Source organism: Pleurodeles waltl, chromosome 2_1 (genome assembly GCF_031143425.1).
Source record: "Pleurodeles waltl isolate 20211129_DDA chromosome 2_1, aPleWal1.hap1.20221129, whole genome shotgun sequence".
Taxonomy (NCBI): Eukaryota; Metazoa; Chordata; class Amphibia; order Caudata; family Salamandridae; genus Pleurodeles; species Pleurodeles waltl.
The window spans coordinates 813849141-813872201 of record NC_090438.1 but is presented as its reverse complement, the minus strand read 5'-3'; the positions used below and the strand labels follow the sequence as shown (position 1 = coordinate 813872201).

General features: G+C 41.9%; 1 protein-coding gene across 6 annotated transcripts in view; it reads right to left on the bottom strand.

The window, feature by feature from the left end:
* Positions 1-23061, bottom strand: part of RNF144B (ring finger protein 144B) — a 279170-nt gene that overhangs the window by 197066 nt on the left and 59043 nt on the right. For 2 of the 6 annotated variants that reach the window (XM_069218762.1, XM_069218757.1), the window contains one exon: positions 13915-13979. The exons of the other annotated variants lie outside the window; for them this stretch is intronic. The gene's annotated coding sequence lies outside the window, so the exon portion shown is untranslated. The remainder of the gene's footprint in view (positions 1-13914; positions 13980-23061) is intronic. 6 annotated transcript variants of the gene reach the window in all.

The window sequence follows — 23061 nt, the reverse complement described above, 5'->3', positions numbered from 1 at the left end:
AACATATGCACTCTTAACGAAATAGAAAAAAAAATAGAACTCCTGGCAAACAAGCACTCATAGGGGAATTCGAAGAGCCAGTCAGAGAAGTTGTACACAGGCTATGCTCCATGGGAGAGACGAAGACTTGCTGGATGACCTAAAACAAATAAAGCCAGCAATCAGAAAGTAAGCAAATGTAAGTTACAAAACACAAAGCCAATGGTAAGCAATGGGAAAAATACATACATAGGTAAGCTTTCAGCATGTACCCAATCTGTCTTTGCAACCAGACAATTGTGCTGTCTGGTAGGCTTCAACCTAAAAATGGTTGCTACAGTAAATGGCAGGCTCAGCCATGATGTCACTGTCAGTTTTGGTTTGTATGAAGCCTATTCTCCCACTCCTGAAGCAGATAGTGGTTACTGGGCATCATCCACATTATGTACTGTTGTTTACAATGGGTGTCCTGAGTGTGCACTCCCATCTGCTCCCCAGTTATTCCTTTTGTGCTCTTAACTCTCCAGCTCGCAAAACTCACTCAGAGGCAATAGAGGGTTTTGAACAAGTGTACTGTACAACACATATTACATTCAAACTCAATATTAGGCTAGAGCAATAACACTGAAAAAGGATGTTTTTTATTCACATAAAGTAGGGTATTTAAGCATACAAGGAACAAGCACCATTTTATCTGAGAGAACAAGCCTAAACACAATTACAGCATTCATTCTACAAGTGCTACGATTTACCCTGAGAAAAATGTTATTCAGAAAAAATTAGGGTGTGCTTGCCTACATTCAGAAACTCTCTTACTGCTCCAACTATTGGGATAAGACGCTAGATAGAATGCCGCAATGGATCAAACTAGCAGAATTTGTGCTGGCACATTCAAGGAAAAAATTGCAGCATTCTAGAGTTTTTTATTTTATTTTTTAAATGATAACACTAAAGAAATAGTAAGCCAAAATATCTAAGTAAATGTATTACAGCACTCTGGCCAGATGGAAGGTGAAATTGGTATATTGTTAGAAGCTGCTTTGAAAGGTGCTACCAAGTAAGTTTCTGTTCTGGAACTGCACTCTACGAGTAAGACTATCTTCATGATTGAACAGGAATGTGCATCCTTTCCCAGTTTAGATATGAGCAAAGCATTTCATGAATTGACAAAATATGTTGATCTGAGCCTAAAAAGGATCCACAAACTTTCTAAACTTCATAAACAGCCACAAGAATTCTTAAGAACCTATGCTTTTGGGATACATTTCTTTTCCAAATGTAGACTTAGAAGCAAGATCAAAAATAACTAAAAAACCTGTCCTTCCCCCGGCTGAAAGAACTCATATATTATTGGAGGGATAAGTGAGCACCGACAAAGGGAAGCAAATAGTGAAGTCAAATGTGGGAGAAATCACACAAACACAGATACTGACAGCTTGTGAACGAATCCAGGAATTGGCTGGCAGAGCTAACACAAATACAGAAGTCCTACAAACAAAAATGCAAGCGCAATTAGCACAAATCAATGTTCAGTTTCAGAGGCAAGCAGAGCAAACTGTGATTATTAGAGAAGTATACTCCAAAAATAAAAGAGTTTAGCGGAAATACAGGAAAACGTGTTTGTGATCTCCATTACAGGGCAGAGTGTTCTAATAAATTAAACAAAGTCCTAACAGAGCCAGAGGGAATTAAAATCCCCTCAGGCTCCATAAGGCCTTTGTTCACAGCTGAATAGGGGCATATTGGCACAACATCTCCAGCCATGCAAGGGCTTTCATTCCTACAAATTAGGATTTATATACTGCATAATGATATCCAGTGTAATCCACTACAAAAACCTCAACAGCTGGTGCTGTTAAGTAATGCACACAGACAATATAAGAAATAGTGTTGTATATGCTTTTAGGTAGAAATGATAGTTACCTAAGTATTATAAAAATATTTCGCTGTAACTTTGGTCTTCTAACAATCATCCAAAAAGTCATAATTGACATATTACCTCAGCATTAAAATCTCTCCATTGGCTGCTTGCCAAACAAAGGGTCGACATTAAAATCCTCTGCTAGGGACATAAAGGGACATTACGACCTCAAACTATCTTCTCAAACAATTAATTCTGAACCAACAAAGATGCTTAAAAGATTGGACTCTCAACACCATCTCTCACCATTCCAATTAAGACAAACTGCTTGTGGCAGGTTCATGCACCAAGAATGTTCTTTCCCCAGTACTCTCTATCACCACATCTTCAAAAAGCTTCCGGACCTTAATGACTGTCTTCCATTTCCTCCCCACATCTGTTTATCTTACAAAAACATTAAAATAATTTCCATGGGTGTGTAGGCTTGATTGGGGGTGGCAGGCTATTCGCATAGAGAGGACGTACTTCTGAATACCACCACTTACCTAAAATATGGCAACTGGAAGAAAGGGAGCAGCAAATTGTTAAGGTACGGTAAGATCAACATGGAAAAGAGCAAGCACTGTGTGTGTGCGTCAAATCACATGTGGCAACGAATATATAGCAGATAATGCACATGACTTGCAAGGCACAAGTGGATTATGTGTGTTTTGGGCTCTTTCCCAAACTCACTGCACTATTCACATATTCATTTTTAGAGCTCAACATATGTCAGAGCTTTTTGCGCTACTGGTGTAACCTTATTGTTTGAAACAGTTAAACTAAAGTGAAGGGGGATCCAAACATCAAAGGGCAACTAATTAAAGATATCAAATCAAATTGTATTCAAGGGGCCAAAGTTTGAGTTTCTTTTCGAAATTCATGTGATGGTGGTCAGTCTTGTTGCCCATCTCACATTAACACAGGCCATTTGTATATCCCCTTCTCTGTGTACCAGCAAGTGCATTTGTAGGAATGTTCATGATTACCCCAAAAGATGGAGATGCCAGACTTCCTTTCTGGGCTGTGCAACAACATAGCGTGCAGCAGATGGCTTGCTGTGCTTCCAGGGAAGCTGAAAACCAGGACATTTTGCAGGAAAACTCTCAAACCCCATTTTCTAATAAAGAGGAGCTACACCCAAACCACATCACTTATTATTCCATTGGTTTCCATGCTAATGGATGGATTTTTTGTGTTCCAGTTTCTCAAGATGTACAAATACATTGTCTGTGCAGACCTATGCTGATACTCCTAATAAATGAAAAATATTAGTGTAAATGACAACATACTAGTAAGATATATCTTCATGTTTCTTCATGTGGTAAGGAAAACATGACTTACCTATAACAATCAATTTGCAGCTTATAGTGCTACAGTTAACATGTATGCACACTCCTGGCATGTAGTGTTCCGAGCCGACGTTGCAAGCGGTTTTTCTTCATAGAGGTTTTGATTTTGAGTTAACTTGTGATATCTCCTCTGAAACCCACAAAGCACCAGTACACAGGCTCACTTTTAGATGGAGCATTTCTCCAACTAGAATAGTAATAGTGGAGATACAAAGCAGTAAAGTGCATGTGTACCAGTAGAGGAATATATATGTTGCTTTGGGGACTAGCACAGTGCAACACACCATTATTACTAACAGTTTCACTACCATTCTCACCATCAGAGAATGCCAAGTCTGGTAAAAGGAAGCTGCCTTTAAAATATCAGCACTCTGCGGTAAGATTTCCAGTCACTGTTTTCTGTATTATTCCCAACATTTGTGTCTGTTGGGGGTGAAAATTTTATTTTTTGGCATTGACAAGGAATCTCAACATGTGGATGAGTATTATGTGTGACTGAGGTATTGTCAAGCATCCTCAAACTTGCCTTGTAATAACAGTGAAACATAAAGGAAAAGCAAAAAGAGTGCTGGTAAATAAGTATCCACAGTGGAAAAAGCGATGTCCTTATTGGAAGAAATGTTTGCTGAGTCGTGCTACACATGTTGCAAAGAAAATGCAGAAGAAAGGAATCCAAGGAGGCCGACAAGAAGTGTAAATGTTAAGTTGTAGTTCTAGTGTTGCACTCCGTTTTGTTGCTATGATACGCACGCGCCGCAAGAGAGCTTCGCACTTCAACTGTGACCTGACAGGAATCCAGATGTATTGAGAGTGCACTTGTTGTGAGGTAAACGTTTTTTGAGGCAAACTTGGTTTTGCATGCATTTCACAGGCTATTCGAGTTAACCAGAGATAATATTTCATTGTGTAGAAGCAAATACAGTGACAGAAGGTTTTCGCAGCATACAAAAGAGTCTCTGGCTGGAATTGACTCTTATGAACATTCAAAGAATATACAAATATTATCGACATCCAATTTGATAATCTCTAACAATATTCAAAACAATCAGAGTTCAAAAAAGTTACTAAAGAAGGTTAACACAACGATTTTAAAGAAGCATACAGATTATTATTAACAGGAAATGTTGATAAAAATGTTAATCAAATGTTAAAAAAAAGACAGACAACAGGAAATACAATTTTCACACATATTACAGTCTATACAATATTAGACTCACATATATATATATATATAATATAACTATTCAAAATGATTTACAAACGTGCAGACAAACTAACTCAAAATACATATCAGCACGAAGGTTGAGAAGCAAACTAATCTTCACATAAAACAGAGAACAACTTCTAAGAAACTAATTTACTATGAATTCCTATTAATTCAATATCCAACAGTAACAGAGAGAGGGGCAAATTCCTCAGGGAACTCAGGGTAAGAGAGTGTGATATAATTGTCAGTGAAATTAATCATTAGTAAAAGTTAAAGGATGATGTAGTTAAACAGGGTGTCTCTAGTAACTGTAATTGTGATCTTTCAGGTGCTGTTATCCAGTTAAAACAAGAAGTGAGCGGCAGACTGAGAATTTGAAGATATACCATCTCGGAGGCAGTCTCTCTAAATTCCATTCCCCTTTCCCCCTCAAGGGTGCTCAAAATGGAGATTCTATTTCGTTGCGAGTAGTCTGGGTTGGGACTGAGGATTTATCTTCTGCTCCTGATGGAATCGAATCAAGGTACTCTGACAGGTATGGTACTCAGCTGCTGGTCTTTACTAGCCAGTCATCTTGGTATGGAAAGACATGAACGCCGTTGCATCAAATATTGCTGCCACTACTGAAAGACATTTGGTAAACACTACAGGGGCTGCTGTAACTCAGATTAGTAATTTGAATTGCAAAAATAACTCCATCTACCACAAAAAGCAGGTGCTGGTAGTGACCTGCGAGAATGGGGATGTGAAAATAGACAACCTTGAGAGTATTGCCATGCTGTCCCAGATTCAAAGCAGTGGAAGTTTTTATCTTTACCTGCTCGGATGCGATGTATTAAATCAGCAGTCGGAGGTTGATTGCAGTCCCATATTTCCTGGCGATAAGAAGGAACAGGGAATAGGCTCCTTGTCCTTGCTGTGGTGGGACAGGCTCTATAGCTCCTTTCTGCACTACATCGAGCAACAGCCATAGAAGGTCTCGACAGATGTTGTGGTATAGTGGTGGTATAGTGGGAGAGGCAATGTGGAATTCAAGGCAGTAGCTGTGGGTGATGATGGAGAGAAACCACTAGCTCAAAATCATATTCTTCTACTGTGGAATGAAAACCTGATGCATCCCTTAACAGGTTTTAATTAACCCGGTTGGGGGAGGGGCACTGTAGGGTATGTATGGAAGGTCACTGTTTGGAGGTAGAGGTGCACGTGTTCTGTGCGCCTTCAGTCTTCCTGCAGTTGTGAAAATTGTCCTGACTGCATTGTGGGATTCTTTTAAAAAGAATTTCCAACTGTACTGAAAAAATAGGGTGCCACCTTCTTCTTCTTCGTATCTAGAAAGTTGGCATCAATTTAGTTCCAAGGTTAGAGACCAAGTTAAGGGATTTAGGTAAACGACCTATCAATTCAGGCTAAAGGTCTGGAGTCCAGTTTTTAAGGTTGTATTTTGTGATAAGTAACTCAGTTTTATCAACGTTTGACTTAAGAAAATTGATGGCCATTTGACCATAGCAAGAAACTGGGACATAGTTTTACTTCTGGATTTGATAGTCTAAAAAAATTATGTAGGTGTCATCCGCATGCATTTAAAATTGCATTTCAGCTAACTGAAGTAGACACATTCAGAGATGGAAAAGATGTGAGAAAATACACTGGAAATGTTTATGAATACCTACAAAGTTGCAACTTCTTGAATGTTTACCATATTGTCAATGCCATTTTCCATGTTACACCTATTGGAATATCCATTTCGCAACCCACAACCAACACGTATTCCTATAAAAAAAACAAAAAAACTACCACCTGTTGAAATTAGCATAATGATAACTAACATTTGATTGTTCATCGTACATTCTACAAATCAGGATATATGATTGTCAGGTGCATAAGCAGCTTTTGCCCACAAACGCTGAATTATGTTTGAAAAGTATTTTGAGAAATGCGCTGTAAATATGTAGGGGATACACGCACAAAAGGGATGGTTCTGAAATGTTCAAACTCCCATTTCTCACAACAATTTAAGAGAGAAATGGCAAGCAACAAAGTCGGAATTAATCTCTACTTTAAAAGAAATATATGATCAAGATTCTGAAATGGGAGGGCTACATTTTGTAGGCGCTCAGCACCCAGCAGAGATGGAAATCCCACGCACTGGTCTCTGAAATGCATATTATCCATGATCTTCCAATTTCTAGCCAAGAAGAGTATGTCAGAATGAGCGTTTCTGGAAGACATTTTGCACGAACTCGGAAAGATTTGTCACACTCTCGTTTGGGTTCAGTAACTGAGAGATATAGTAGTCGAAGGAGGTTTTCAAACTAAATTTTCATTAAATTCAATTTTACTTATAACGATAACCATCTCATCAGCACAAGGTATTACATAAAGAGCGATTACGGATTGAGAACCAGCTGGGCAAAGTGACATAACAGAAAGAAATTAGTAGCAAGAGAAAAATAAGTTATGGGTCATTTCTTTCACGAGTATCAATTTGTTTTAATATGAAAAAGAACAAGCAAAAAAACCATTTCTTCCTTCAGTTGCTTTGGCAACTAGTGACAGCGGGACACAAATGGAATAGCTCCAGTCATTTCTGGTCTGTCACTGGACCTTGCTATCATAGCCATTAAAACTCCTGAAAACGGTATAAGGGCTCATTGGGAATAAAAACGTTATCTTACATATATCAAAAACGCAACACGCTCTGTATAAAAACGCCTCAATAGTAGCCACGTTAACTTTACTGTTGTTTTTTTTTTTTCACCACTCAACTTTACAATTACCAAACTTGCATCGTAAGTGTTCTTTTACAAGGCGATCTTGCCCCATCTCTCCCAACAACAGAAAAGAACTGCCATTTCCGATGGACTGAATACAGGTCAAGACCTCAGAAAACAACAAAAACGTATACGACATAATTAGCAGCACTGACCAATTACAACTAGCAAACAGATCACATAAAGGGGGCCAACAGGTCAGACATTGTGCCCACACAAGTTAAACTTTTGTGTGCAAAATGTAACATCTGCGGCCATACATAAGATACACTGATGCACAGAATCATGGTCTGAACATGCTTGTTGGGGCAAAGGGCACTTACTACTACAGAAAAAGTGTAAAATTACCATAATTTCGGCAATCATGCTGGAGGAATAGTATTCACAAACTGCTGTTTTTCAACAAACGCATTGCCATTCCCAACAAACTCATTGCCATTCGAACCTTACTCTCACTTGGAATAGAGCTAAATGTGCAATAGTCTACATCGGTTACTTATATGGCCAATTGCTGCTATTAGTGTGCCACAAAGGCGATGTTACCCAACACTCTGAGGTCTGCAGGTGCATGAATGAGTGAATGGGAAGGGTGTACTCTACAACGAGAACACATCAAAGTGCGGTACCCCTCATGTAACAATTAAATGGATCGTAATCTGAATAAAAATCACTTCCCCACAGAAAAAAACAATTCGGAAAGTTGAGATTTAGCCAAAAAAGTAAAAAAACATTAATTGTTGCTCTTGAAAATTACACTTCGGTATGATTACAATTTCCAAAATCACTTTGGACACACAGTGTAACTTGTCTAACAAATTTTATAATTCAAGTCAATTTATAACAATTCATTCATTGTAATACACAATATTTATAACAATTCATTCATTGTAATACAAATTTTTCATGCAATTCACGCCACAATTCATTTAAGAATTCGAGCCCGCCAACACGTGTTTCGTCTCAGGACAGTGTTGTCTCTTGTCCCAAACGACTTCTTCAGGGCACTTGACTCTGATAATTCGTTCCCACTTATTTACAAGTCCTACTACTTCCAATTTTCCATCACAACTTTGTATGTGACCTAATCCAATGCGAATCTGGCTCAAACAGGCGATTGTTTGTCAGTAATCGGCACTGAAACACGCAATGTAGTGAATATATACAATGCGTGAGTTCAATAACTCCAGGGCATATCTGAGTGCCTCCGACGGGAATCAAAAGCCGACGTTCAGAACAGTAAGACCGCCGTGTTGCGAGTACGGAACCTTTTGGAGGGTCGGGTGATTACCCTCGTGCAGGTTCCCTCTTACTTTGAGATCTTTGGTCCTTTTGAATCCTGAGCGCCTTGGTAATCCTAGTTATTTCACCCCATAGTTTGTACTCTACAACGAGAGCTGATAATGCCGTTTGAGTGACTACTGGTGAAGTGACCCAGTCTTCAGGCAGACAGAATGAAGCAGCTTAAAGCAGTAGATGCAGGTGAAGGAAATGGTGTAGATAATGGAAGTGCAGTTTTAGTCTGGCAATATGAAAGTAATGTGAAATAGTGTAGAGGCTTGTGCCTCGTGAGTGGCAGTTTGAGAAGCAGGCTATGCGTATGTTCATGAGGCCCAGAGATAAACGCAGATCGTGATGCAGCAAGCAGTATCCACAGATGAATTTAGAGGAGGCTAGAACGATTTTGACGAGCTGTATAGAGGGTTGGTGCATCTGTCTGCAGCTTTGTGGAGGAGAGGCTAGGTGTAAGTAGCAAGATTAAGGGCGAAGGATGGCAGAGCAAGCAAAAGACATTACCATGAGGAGAGGAGGGGCATTCATAAACATATCCCTTGAAGGACTGGAGGGAAAATTTGCCCAACTGAGGGATTTTCACACAGGATGACTCTGGGGTAACTAGTGCAAGGCAACAGCCATGACTGTATACATGTTTGCAATGATCTCATTTTATGTACTGGGCTATTGCGTTGGTAATTTTCACTTCTGCAAGGGCATGTAATAGCGTGTGGATCAGGTGTACTGGGGCACCACAATCTGCAGAGCTTTGCAAATGATCAGGTGCATTGGAAAAGCCAACCTTCAGAGCTGTGCAAAAAGGCAGATGATCATGAGAGTTTCCGGTACAGACAGGTCCAGAGTGTTGTTTAGTAGAGAAAATTACACCTCCAAGCCCTGATATGTTGCAGGTTAGGTTCGGATTCAAAACTGGGTATTTTGCTTTAACTGCATCTGAACAGATATGTCTTATTTTCTCTTGAAGGTAGCAGGTACATTGTTACTGATGCAGTGCACCTTAAAAAATCTTCTCCTAGATATGGATAGGCACAGCAGGGCGTAGCCAGTAGTGTTAATATGGTCCGACGACTGAAGATCCACAATTAGTTTGCTGTTCCGTAACCAATGGAGTCTATAAAACACATATTCAGGGGACACAAAAGTAGAAGATATTGGCACAATCCAGATGTGAACACAAAATGGCACTGGCTGCCTTCATACCGTGAAAGAAAAATTATTTTCCTCAGTACTCTGTTGACCAAGTCCAAGGCATATTCAAAGCATTTCACCAACATTGACATTGTAGGTGGGGTGTCCAGAGAGGAAGGCCACTAATCTGAGATCAATATATACACCAGAGGCATGCAGATCTTAAGTTCCGTTTTGTGAGCAATATTGTTTCTGATCATGCAACCATAGATAGAAGCGTTTCAGGATACGAATGCAGTGTATTCAACACCTCAATGTAGTTCCAGTTACAGAAGGGCCATCGTCTACATATTTGTAATTGGTTAGGTTGCATGATTCAATGAGGTGTGAGTGGCCAGATATACATGCTTAACTTTATCAGAACACTATGTATGCAATTTGAGAGGATAGAGGGAAGCCAGTCCTAGGTCTTGCTTTGAATTCCAATGTCACAAAGGCAAAAGAGGAGACTGGAATGATGGACAACATTTCAAAAGCAGTATAGAGGGGAATATGTGTCAGGTTTTAGCCCATGTCGACTCACCTGTGTCATCCCAAGTGATAATGGAAGATTCTGTCCCACAGCAAGGGCTTCCTGCGCCTCAAGGTAACAAAGATGTGTGAACACTGATATTGCAATCAGCCCTATTGGTAAGGGCTCATTGTACTTGCATGGATTACAGTAGTCTGGCTTAGGCTTCTTCAGAGGAGACTTAATTAAAGTGACATTCAGGGCACCCAATAAGATTAATTCTTGAAGGGACTGAGGATGTCTGACCAATTCAGGAGGTCAGTAGAGGTGGCACGTAATAAGTATGGGAAAGTGCCAAAACACACCCATTTTTTTCAGTAGTGTATGGGAAGGAGTTGCTTGACATGGAAATGTTTTGAAGGGCAAGAAAACAATGTAAAGCCCTAGCATTCTTTACCTTTGTCCTCCTCCAGGTCTTGACAAAAAGAATAATCCCTTCTGACAAAGAGGCTATCAGCTTTTTCCAGTTTGTCACCCAGCTATTCAGCAGGACACAATCTAATCCACCGTCTGCAACAACCACCATCTCACCACTTTTGAAATCAACTTACCCACCAGAACCACTATTAAGACAAAGACTAATAAGACCACTAACAACAGAACATGCTCAAACTCATCACACTCAATTGTTGCCTAACTGCACAGTGAAGCAACTCCGTCACTGGCTATATGAAGGCTTTGACAGATTAATACACTTTAGGCCTCCTAATGATCTATACATGGACTATGGACCCCCCACCGTTCAACAAAAGTGTTAATACGCAGAAGAAAGAAAATAGAACGGTATAAACATCAACAGAAGCAATAACTTAACTGACAAACTATTCCTCCAAGGTTACATCATGACCTAAAATATTTGCTCAAGAAAGAAAAAAATCTCTACTTCTACCAAAGGCGCTGAAAAGCAACATGTTGAACTTAAGGACTACATAGGATCATCTGTCTTGAATGCACCATCATAAAGATCCCTCACTCTTAAACCTACTGTGAGGCAGTGGAAGGCAACTTCATCACAAAAGCTATCTCAGAAACAAGTCATCCACCAACCTTGTTTTAACAGGATGAAGAACAAGACATTGCCCCTGGCAAACAGACCTTAGCCGCAATAAAAACCAAAACTCACCACTGCCCAATTGAACGAATTGCTCAAAGCCAGTGGCACAGCAGGCTTTCTATCAAACTGTTGCCCACCCCAAGTATTCAACAGAGTGATTTCAGGTATCACAGTAGGAACCCTCCTCCAAAACTCCTTAACATCTGCGCATTTCAATGACCTAAATACTTAATGCATAAAGCCGATGATACAGAAAAGCCTTGATCCATCAGACCTATCCGGCTACCATCTTATTTCCAATGGCTTCCACTTTATGGAAGAAAACAACCTACTCTCTGACTATCAAGATGAGCATCCATTCTGGCAGAGGAACAAAATAAAAATTGACTGTTTGCAATGACACTTCTAGATATATCCGCTGCCGTTGACAGAGTCCAACATCGATCCCCATGTCTGAGATTAGACACTCTTGCCATTCAGTGAAACATTCTAGACTGATCTCCCTCCCTCTCTAGAAGATCAACCATCTTACTTCCTCTGAAGTCACCAGCTCATGTCCTCAATGATTCCATGGTTCCTGAATGTGCCATTGATTCTTTACCCCCTCCAAAGCTCTTCCTCATTCCGCTACCAGACCTCATGAAGTCCTTCAACTTGCTATAACTTTGCAGCAGAAACCAATATAATCCACACACTGGAAAACCAGAAGCTGATGTATCTTAACTAGAGTACTGACTCAGAGCCATTGACTAACAGATGCAATAAACCATTGGAAATTCATAAGATGTAAAATCAAGATCCTCACCTGCGAAAATGGAAGAATCACAAGCCTACAACCACTTGGCTCGCCACTAAAGTAGGAAGCCCAGAAGTAATCATGCGCTCCACTCAATCACTCCTTCTTTGAGTGAACCAAGTTACTAAACAATAAAGATAAAAAACATTTATAGGAACTTCAAGGACCACGTGGATTTCAGGAAGGCAGCAAAAACAGAGCTATTCTACAAGAATGTGTCAAGGAGGAATAACCTAGACAAAGATGATGGGAAACTGTACATGCAAACTGCCTATCACTTTCCTCTCCATGCTGCACGTAAGCACAGCTGTTATATTACGATAATGCGATAGCTAAACACATCCGGTTATCAACCACAGTACCAGAACACTTTGCCAAAAGCCACACTATATCCCTGCACTTTGCTCAACTATACACAGCGTTGTTTATCAGTATAAGTGACTACCTGTCACTTCATACTCACACAGCTGTGACACAATGACCTTTCATCTGACCTTCACGCAGAACACCAAAACATTTCTGACATACATCATATCATAAACAAACACTCTTTCTACAGTGCACGTTCTATGGAGTAGCATTCTACCCATCAACTGAAATGTGTTCTGAGGCCTCAAAAGGGGTGTGAAGTTTTTCATACTGTAACTACAGTATAAGATTCACACTAATCCCTTCACTGAAAAGCTCTCAGTTGTGAAGCTAAGGCTAACACTGGTGGGCGGAGACCAGGGAAATGAGAAAAACTCATTTTCAGGTATGCATTCACTTAAGTGAACGGCAACAAAAGGTGTTTATGTTAGCATAGGCCTATAATGTTAATTATTATCTGTGACTCGGGTCCTACCGAAGCAGACGGAAGATCAAGACTGTAGTGGAAAATGAGAAGTACAGTAACTACAGTTCCACTGCTGCTAAGTACATTCTAAGCAACTTAACGTGGCAATGGAAACCACTTAAAAAAAAGGGACAAATGGAATCTAGAAGCATGAAAAAAAATACAAAACTCACCCATGGATGGACATAATCTTGATATAATGTTAATGAATATGGAGCAGACTTGCTTCTATCAAAATGTTTACTACTGATATCACCAGTTTGCACACTTTTTGTGGGCAGTAAAGCAACAGAACTAAATACGTTTATAAGTAGATATAAAGTTGCGACTAGAAAAAAGATACAGTAGTTTACTGATGAGGTAGTACAACAATAACTAAAGCAATGTTAAATGCAGACAAATCCAAAAGTCAAGATGACCCCTACTTTTTAACTCTGATGTGGTCAGATGGATGGAGGAGTAAGCCATGATCAGAGGGGTCAGTTAGCAAATTTATTCAATGAGATGAGGAAGGAGCATAGGATGGACAACAGAAAGAAGCTTGCATGAGGACAAAGCATTGCAAAGCCAATGGCTATTGCCTACATAAGAGCTATTATCTTTGTCAATGTCTTTTAGCAGTGTAGATTAGCTTGGCTGCTGTGTAGAATGGCAAAAAGTTATTAAAAAAGCACAAAAGAAGTTAAAACAAAAATACGCTACAACACAAGAGGGTTGAAAAACAAGCCTATGCTGTCAGGACTGGCCGCATCATAGTATCTTTTATTGTATGGTGGATGGGTGGGGGTCAGCATCGACAAATAGGAGTGAGGGGCCGGAGGGAAGAGGCAACATAGTCTGGGGGCAGTGGGGGAGCGGAGGCAAACAGGGACCACAGGAGGGTGTGGGGGGCGGGGTCTGGTAGGAAAAAGCAATGTGGACAATGAGAGGTTGCAAATGAGAGGGAAGAAGCAACACAAAGCAACCCGACTGAAAGTAGAAAATTAAAAAAGGAAGCAGTAACATAACTGGAAGAAGGAAAATAGTACCTTAATCACAGCTCCCAGCAGCAGAAGGCACTAATCAAGATGAAGCAATCTGTACTTGGTCCATGCTACAGACAGAAGAAGAGGAAGTGAAGTTGGCTTGATCTGTTCAATTAGGAAGCAGCAATTGAGACTGACAAAGAAGCCAACGAAAGGCAAGAACTGAGTGGGATCTAAGCCCCTTGTATAACACAATATCTTTTGCAAGCGAGCAAGCATGCACTATCGCATGCAAGACCTAACAATGGCACCACACAGTGCCTAACTTTCAAAAGTCCTGGCAATGTCTCTATATATTTAACAATATCTACACTAACCACCCATTGTTCTGTCCATATACGTCTTATTTAAAAACGAACTATCATCCTGCACAATGAATCTACAAAAGACCACTGTAGTCTACTGAACTCTATACACTAACTTACCCAATTGGGTAAACTGTTCCGTTTTTTGACATATAGAAATGGTGTAACTGATTAAAAGGCATGAAACTAACAAGGCAAATTACACAAGGTAATAATTAATTTGTAAAACAATAGTCTTTTTTCACGTAACTATCTCAACAAAAAACAATATCTAGTTCTTTCATTTCAACTCAATCCCTGTAAGGGATTACTCTGGCAGTCACGATCTAGATGCATGATATTTACCAATGACTAAAAAAATTACATATACAACATTAAAAATTGGTAGTATGAGAAGCAGATTCTGGAAAGTTTCTAGTTTCCTGATAATTACAGTGGAACAATTTGGTTACAAGGAGACAGTGACATTTTCAGGATCACAAGGCAACACCGAGGGGTTAAAAAGAGAAGCCATTGATTCCTTTCTTCGCTACAGAAGAGTGCAGTCACACCCAAATGGGTTAAAGGATAGAGTTTTCCTGGTAAACTGGTGAAAAAACAGATGTCTTAATTTGTCAATACTTAAGACAGCTGTAAACTGACTGCAAATTGCATAGGTTAAACAGGGGAAGAGGTGGATAGGATCAGAGCAAACTTATCCTCTATGCGCCACAGTAGCTAGAACAAAATATGAGAATGAACCAGTATAAGTGGCATTAATACTGTGTTACACCTCCATTTTATTGACAGTGGGAACAGTCAGATCCAGGCACATTAGTTTCAGTTCAGGGGGAAGTCTGTCATTGAAGCTTCCTCCTATATTTCCTACCACGCTTGGTTCTCTACTGAAGACACCTGACTAATGGCTGTTAAGTTGTGGAACCTGCACTGAGTTACTTGATTTTGATCTTCTTGAATAACACGATTACTTAAAACAAAAAAAAAAGAATTCAAGACATTAAGGAACCGATTCTCAAAAGGTAGCTCTTCAGCAAATTAAGCAACACCAAGTGCAGATCACATTTACAGCAAGCATGTTCCACTTTATCACTGGAAGATGGAGTTCAGTTGGATCTGTGGTGTCTGTCCTTCAATTTGTTACAGAGATGTTGCCTAATAAACATCTTCTGCTTACAGGAAGAACACGCCTTTCAATAGTTTCCAACATTTTTGGCAAAGAGTTGGTTAGGCACACGCTCCTGGATAAACAAGCAACTTAGAGATGTTAGACTACCTTTGTTCTAAACAAACTCAACAAGCTTTTAAGCTGCACTGCACCCCAAGACACCCTTCACTCATTCAAGGACAAATACACTCATTTTTCAAAGCTGGGGCGATTACATTATTAACAAACTTCACATGACCACTGCCATACGTATTTAAATGTGAATTCAACATCGGAAGTCCAGAGCTGCTCATGCTTATGTTCAACTTTCACTACGCCTCAATACGTAACCAAGAGCGTATTGTGTTTGGACATCAGTATTATCTATGCAAATGTCAGGTGTTCTCTTGAAGTCTCAAGTACTACTCAATATTTTAAGTTGAATCCTAGCAGCTCATGGGCAGACGTCAATAGGGCACGCGAGCCTTAGTTTGATAATTGACTGCTCACTCTTACCAGCAACACATCGTTCAGGCAGGCCTCATGGAACAAAATGTGCCCCCTCCTGGAAGGAGGATTGAAAACAATTATTACGTCCTGAAGATAGAACCACTTAATCGTCAGATTTAAAAAAGGGGATTGAGTGAAAGTCAAACCTGGAGGTAGAGGTCATGGTTTATCCAAATTCAAGGAGCCATACAAGGTGAGAGTAGTAGGAAGTAACTGGATGAGATTGGAAAACTCATTTGACTGGTTTATTGTCTCTGTACTGCTGATCAGTGCTAAAGTGCAAGTGTTCCCTATGTAAACTGTACTGTTAATTGGTTTATCCATGATTGGCATATTTCATTTACTGATAAGTCCCTAGTAAAATGCATCAGAGGTTCAAGGGCCTACAAATCAAATGCAACTAGTGGGCCTGCAGCACTGACTGTGGCACCCACTTAAGTAGCCCTGTGAACATATCTCACTGCAGTGTCTGTGTGTGCAGTTTTAAACTGCCAATTTGACCTGGCAATTGTACACACTTGCCAAGCCCAAACATTCCTTTTCTATATACATGTAAGGCACCCCTGAGGTAGGCCCTAGGTAACCCCATGGGCAGGGTACAGGGTATGTTAAAGGTGGGACATGTACTGATGTGTTTTATATGGCCCAACAGTGAAATACTGCCAAAATCGTTTTTCACTGTTGCAAAGCCTATCTCTCTCATAGGTGAAGATGGGGGTTGCCTTTAAGTATCCTTAAACCTTTGGGTGCCCAGGATGAGGGGGTTACGTCCGCTGCCGCCAGGGACGCAACTACCTCGTCCAGGTATGGGCCCTCGGGGGAAGCGCTAGCTCTCTCCCCGAGGGCATCGCACCCCCCTCCCATGGGCAGAGCTGGAAGGGGAATCACTTCCCCTTCCACCCCCGCTGGACCCACCTGTGGCATCTGATGACATCAGCATGCAATCGCGCGCTGACCTCATCAGAGGCTGCCCGCAACTTCCAGCGTGGATCGGAAGAGAAATGCAAAAGCATTTCACTTTCGATCATGTGGAGGGGAACGAGAGAGGCATCAGAGGAAAGGAAAGGCCTTTCCTTTGATGTCTCTCTCAGCAGCCCAGCTGCCCAATCGTAAAGCGATCGGGCAGCAGAAATGCCCACTAGACACCACGGAGTTTGTTGTTTTATATATATAAATATATATATTTGAACAAGGGGAAGCGTCCCCTTGGGCAAGGGTCATTCTCTAGGGGGGCAATTCTTTTAAAGGCTTTGTCTGCCCATCCCCACGCACCCTCCCGGAGACAGATCGACCTACCGGGGGCAGAAACCATTAGATGCCAGGTATTGTTTACTTTTTTTGTTTTTGCAGGAGGGGAGTGACCCCTTAGGCAAGCGCCGCTCCCCTGCGGGGCAAATAATTTTTAGTCCATTTCTGCACCCCCCTTGGCGGCAGATCGGCCTATTTTTATCAGGGTAATCTGCCCCCAAGGGGGTCAGAAACCACTAGACACCAGGGATTATATTTTTTTGACAGTATGTTTGAAGAGGAGCGACCACTTAGGCAAGGGTCACTCCCCTGGGGGTCAAATTTATTTTAGGGCATTTCTGTCCCTTATTTTTCTTAGGCCAATCGGCCCCCAAAGGGGGCAGACACCACTAGACACCAGGGAATTTATTTTGTCAATTTCACGCAAGGGGCGCGACTCCTTAAGCAAGGTTTGTTAGCCTGGGGGCAAATTTGTTTTGGCCATTTCTGCCCCCATTGGAGGGAGAATGGCCGATTGTAATTAGGCCGATCTAATTAGGCCGATCTACCCCTGGTGGGGGGAACGAAACCTTGAGGCACCAGGCATCATTTTCTTTCTTTTTTTTTTTTTTTTACCTGGGGCGCGGCCCCTTAGGCAAGGGTCGCTCCCCTGGGGGGACACATTGATTATTACTGCCCCCCTTGGGGCAGATCTGCCTCTCTCTCTATTAGACCGATCTGTCCCAGGGGAAGAAACCACTTAGGCACCAGGGAATGGTGTGTGTGTTTTGTTTGGGGGGGAGGTGTCAGCCCCTTGGGCAAGGGTCCCTTCCCATGGGGGCACATTACTGTTGGCCATATCTGATCAGCCTATTTATGGAAGGCCCATTTGCCCCCAAGGGGGCAGAAAGCCCACCAGAAAAGACAAAAAATAAATTAAAAAAGTGGGGGTATGGCCATACCCCCACCCTAAATAAATGGGAACAAAGCGTTTGTGCCACTGGTGGGCAGATGGGGCAATTACCCCCGACCCACTCCCCAGGGGGGAAGAAAGCCTACTAGATGCCAAGGAATTCAATTTAAAAAAAAATTAAAAAAGAGTGGGGTGGTGGCTACCAACCAGTATGGGCATGGTTATGCCCCCACCCCAACTGAGGGGGATAACAGTCTTTCACCTCTCCCCCAACACACTAAAACATCTTATCCCACGACAAGCAAGAGGACATTTGATTATTTTGGTTTTACATCTGGGCCAGGAGAGCTTGATTAACTCTCAAAAGCGTCCCACTTGGAATGGTGAAGGCTGCACTTTATAGACTTTGGGACGCTACCATGTAGAAAAATCAAGAAGACCTTGACATGTCTGAAAACTAAAAATCTGGGTGAGTCCAGGGTGGTGTGCTTCACATGCACCCACACCATTTTCTTGCCCACAATGCCCTGCAAACATCCAACTTTGCTGGAAATCACACGTTTCCCATATTTTTGTGATGGAACCTTCTGGAATCTGCAGGAATCCACAAAATTCCTACCACCCCCACATTGTCGCATCTATACCTATAAAAATTCTGCCCCACTTGTCAGCCCTAAAAATGTTTTTTTTTTTTCAAACTGCCCTTTTGGACTCGCTTTCGTTCCCCCTCAATTTCAAAATGTTTTTGGCTCTTCCCTGTCACAGGCACTTGGCCCACCTACACAAGTGAGGTATCAATTTTACCGGCAGACTGAGCGGAACGTTGGGTGGTAGCAAATTTGTCCCAGTGCGGTGATCCGGCATAGAAATGTGGAAAAAATAGATTTTTTAGCTAAATTTGATTTCTGCTGAGGATTCTGGGTAAGAAAACACTGGGGAACCACGCAAATCACAGCTCCCTAGACTCCCTCCGGTGTCTACTTTTCAGAAACGTCTGGGTTTGGTAGGTTTCCCTAGATAACTGCTGAGCCTTTTACCAAAAACACAGACGCCCAAGCAAAAACAGGTAGTTTTGTATTTGATAATTTTGATGTGTCCACATAGTGTTTTTGGACATTTCCTGTTGTGGGCACTAGGCCTACCCACACAAGCGAGGTACCATTTTTATTGGTAGACTTGGAACGCTGGGTGGAAGGAAATTTGTGGCTCCCCTCAGAGTCCAGAACTTTCCGTCACCGAAATGTGAGGAAAATTTTGTTTGGCCAAATTTTGAGGTTTGCAAAGGATTCTGGGTAACAGAACCTGGTGAGAGCCCCACAAGTCACCCCATCTTGGACCCTTGGTGTCTAGTTTTAAAAAATGCACAGGTTTGGTACGTTTCCCTAGGTGCCGGCTGAGCTACAGATCAAAATCCACAGCTAGGCACTTTAGAAAAAACACATCAGATTTCAATGTCAAAATGTGATGTGACGATATTGCATTTCCTGATGCAGGCATTAGGCTTAATCACACAAGTGAGGTACCATTTTTGTCGGGAGAGTTGGGACAACACAGAATAGCAGTACAAGTCTTATTCCCCATTGTCTTTCTCTCTATTTTTTCCTCCCAAATGTAAGACAGAGGATAAAAAAAGACGTCTATTTGAGAAATGCCATATAATTCCCATGCTAGTTTGGGCACCCCGGAACTCAGAGATGTGCAAAAAAACACTGCTTCTCAACACCATTTTGGAAATAAAAAGGTTTCCTTGATACCTATTTTTCACTCTTTATATTTCACCAAATGAATTGCTGTATACCAGGTATACAAGGAAAACCCACTGCACGGTGCAGCTCCTTTATTGGCTCTGGGAACCTAGGGTTCTTGATGTACCTACAAGCCCAATATATCGCCGCAGCCAGAAGTGTCCAGCAGACATAACGGTATATTACTGTCAACACCAGAGCAGTACGCGCTCTATTGGTGACAAAAATGCAAAAACCCAGCACTCTCAAAACAACGTAATTTATGCATTGTGCGAATATGTTTTTGTTTAACCTTTTGCATTGCATAGTTCAATCCTGAAAACGTATTTTTAATATGGTTACAAATAATGTTCATTTTCAATGTATTGCTGCAGGTTTTCAGAGTGTGTTAGGGTGTGGCCCCTTTCCAGGGCCTTCCAGAGACTTTCCGTGCAACATGCCTGGGCGTGGTTCTGGGCTGGGCCAAGACCCTATAAAAGAGAGCCAGCCCAACTCCCAGTGTTCACTATTCAGAGGTCCCGGTGCAGAGCAGCAGCTTCTTCCTGAGCTGCTGTCCCGGCGGCCTGTTTGGATCTTTAAGTCTTCTGCCCTTCATCCTTCATTGGTGATCATTATTCCAGACGGTAAGACGGTGGTTGGACTGTTCCGACACCGTTATTGAGAATTTTCATATTCGGCCACCTTGAAATTTAGTAATTTTAAACGTAACTGTTAGATTGTTCATGTTTTCAGAGTGAGTAGGCTTAGAATCATAGTCTAGTATTGATTTCAGGAGATATAATTTTCATATTGTGTGTTCTAACCTTTTTCTTACTACAGGTCTCCTTCCCAGCTGTTTCCTGCCTAATCCCCTCTTCCCCTCTTGAACTCTCTCAGTCTCTTTGATTTATCAATCTGAGTCTTGGAGCTGTTCACTGGTGGACGTGTTGGGAACGTGCACAGACCCAGAGGATCTGGTGACTCTGACAATTACTTTTGAAAATCTGACATCGGAGAAAAAAGTTACAGAGTAAATCTTGGGGAAAAATTGCTTTTTTTTTTTAACCTCAATTTCAATTTTATTTTATTTCAACTGTTATTTTCTGAAGGAAAACCTTGTAGGATCTACACAAATGACCACTTGGTGAATCTAGGATCCAGCATTGGTTTCACACCCATTTCTGTCACTAACTGGAAGCAAGCTAGAAGCACAAAAAAATAGTACAAATGTGGTGAGTCCCAGTAAAATGCCAAAATTGTGTTGAAAATGTGTTTTTCTGATTCAAGTCTGCCTGTTCCTGAAAGCTGGGAAGATGGTGATTTTAGCACCGCAAAATTCTTGCTGATGCCACTTGCAGTGAAAAAACCACAAGCCTTCTTCTTCAGCCCTTTTTTCCAAATTTTTCATAAAAAATTTTTTTTGCTGTATTTTGGCGAATGTCTTGGTCTCCTTCAGGGGAACCCACAAACCCTTGGTATCTCTACAATCTCTGGGATGTTGGGAAAAAAAGGACGCAAATTTGGCGTGGGTAGCTTATGCGGGACTATGTTATGAGGTTATGAGGGACTAAGCGTGAACTGCCCCAAATTGCCAATAAAAGGCCTGGCACCTGAGGGGGAAAAGGCCTGGCAGCAAAGAGTCTGAATTCACACTTTAAAAATACATCTTTTAGCGAAGTTGGTTTTTAGATTGTTAGTTTGAAAATGACACTTTTAGAAAGTGGGCATTTTCTTGCTTAAACCATTCTGTGCCTCTGCCTGCTTGTGTATTCAACGTCTGGGTCAGACTGACAGTTGGACTGTTGTGAATTCCCTCTAGACAGTGACACAGAGGGAGCTGGGGTGTAGCCTGCATACCCTGATGGGACATCAGGGCTATACTGGAGGTAAGAGCGGTCACTTACACCTAAAAGGGCTTTGCCTGCCCTAACACAATACAGTCTCCGACCCCCTGGTGTGTGTCTGGTGCCAGGCCTATGCAAGGCTGGATCTTGGAAACTTACACTAGGAACAACAAGACTTTCCTTTGAAGTTTAACTACTTCAAAGGCAGAAGGGGTATAAGTAGTGGACCCAAAACCCCAGACTTTTAGAATCTTTCTGGATCAAGAGGAACTTCTGCCAAGGAGAAGAGCTGAAAAGCTGGAGGAGGAGTACTGTCCCTTTGCAGTGTGTGCTTTGCTGGGTTGGCCTGCAGTTGCTGCTTTACCTTAAAAGAGAGCAAAGGGTGAACCCTGCTGTGTATTCTGCTTGAGAAAGTTCTACAAGGACTTGGAGTAGAGCTTGCCTGCTATTGGAAGTCTCAGGGATACCAAAGACTTCAGTTTCATCTGCCTACAGCACCGGGAACTGTGTGTTTTGTGCTTTTCAAGAAGAAAAACCACTGCGACTCCACCAACGACGCTGCTGGCCTGCACCGTGACCTGCCGACGCCACACGCACAGAGCCGCACTGCCCGCTTGACACCGCAACCCTGGTCTCACAGGTGCCGCCATGTGACGTCGCCACTGAGCCGCTGCTTGCAGCGCAGCTTTGGCATCCCCGACGACGCTGCTCCTGCTAACACCGACGCAGCTGCCTGCACCGTGACCTGTGGACACCACTCATGAGGTACATGAAGCACTGTCCCGTTCCGCACCACAGCTCCGGTCCACCGACGCCAGCACCATCGACTTCAGTGTCGTCACCAGGCATCCCTGTCGTGCGACTTCAAGGGCCCGACAAACACCCGCACCGACCTCTGGAACCGACACCCTGACACCAGTGACACCACCCTACGGACCTCATGGCGAGGAACACAACGTCCTGTATTTCCACGGTACTGTTTGTGGGTCTCCCCGACACTGTAGCTGGCCCGCGACGCCACGCCGGCCTGAACTGTTGGATTTGTTGTTCACGATGCCATGATAGCCCCAGAGAGAGCTACTGACCTCCAAGAACTGTCTTTTTAAGTAATTCTTGTGAAATTTATATCTTATTTATTGTATATGTTGGATTTTTAATGCATTTGGTCTTGTTTTATATAGATAAATATTGGTTATTTTTCTACAACGGGTGTGGTGCCCTTTTGTAGTGTTTTCACTGTATTACTGTGTGTTATGTTCAAATGCTTTACACATTGCTTCTGAGATAAGCCTAACTGCTCGTGCCAAGCTACCAAGGGGGTGAGCAGGGGATATTTGAGGAGGTATCTTCCTTATCTTGACTAGAGTGACGGTCCCTACTTGGCCAGGGTGCAAACAGACTGCCAACTACAGACCCCATTTCTAACACTCTTCTTCCTTTGAGCAATGTGGCAGAGTGTAAAAAGCAGGCAGGGTGATAGACT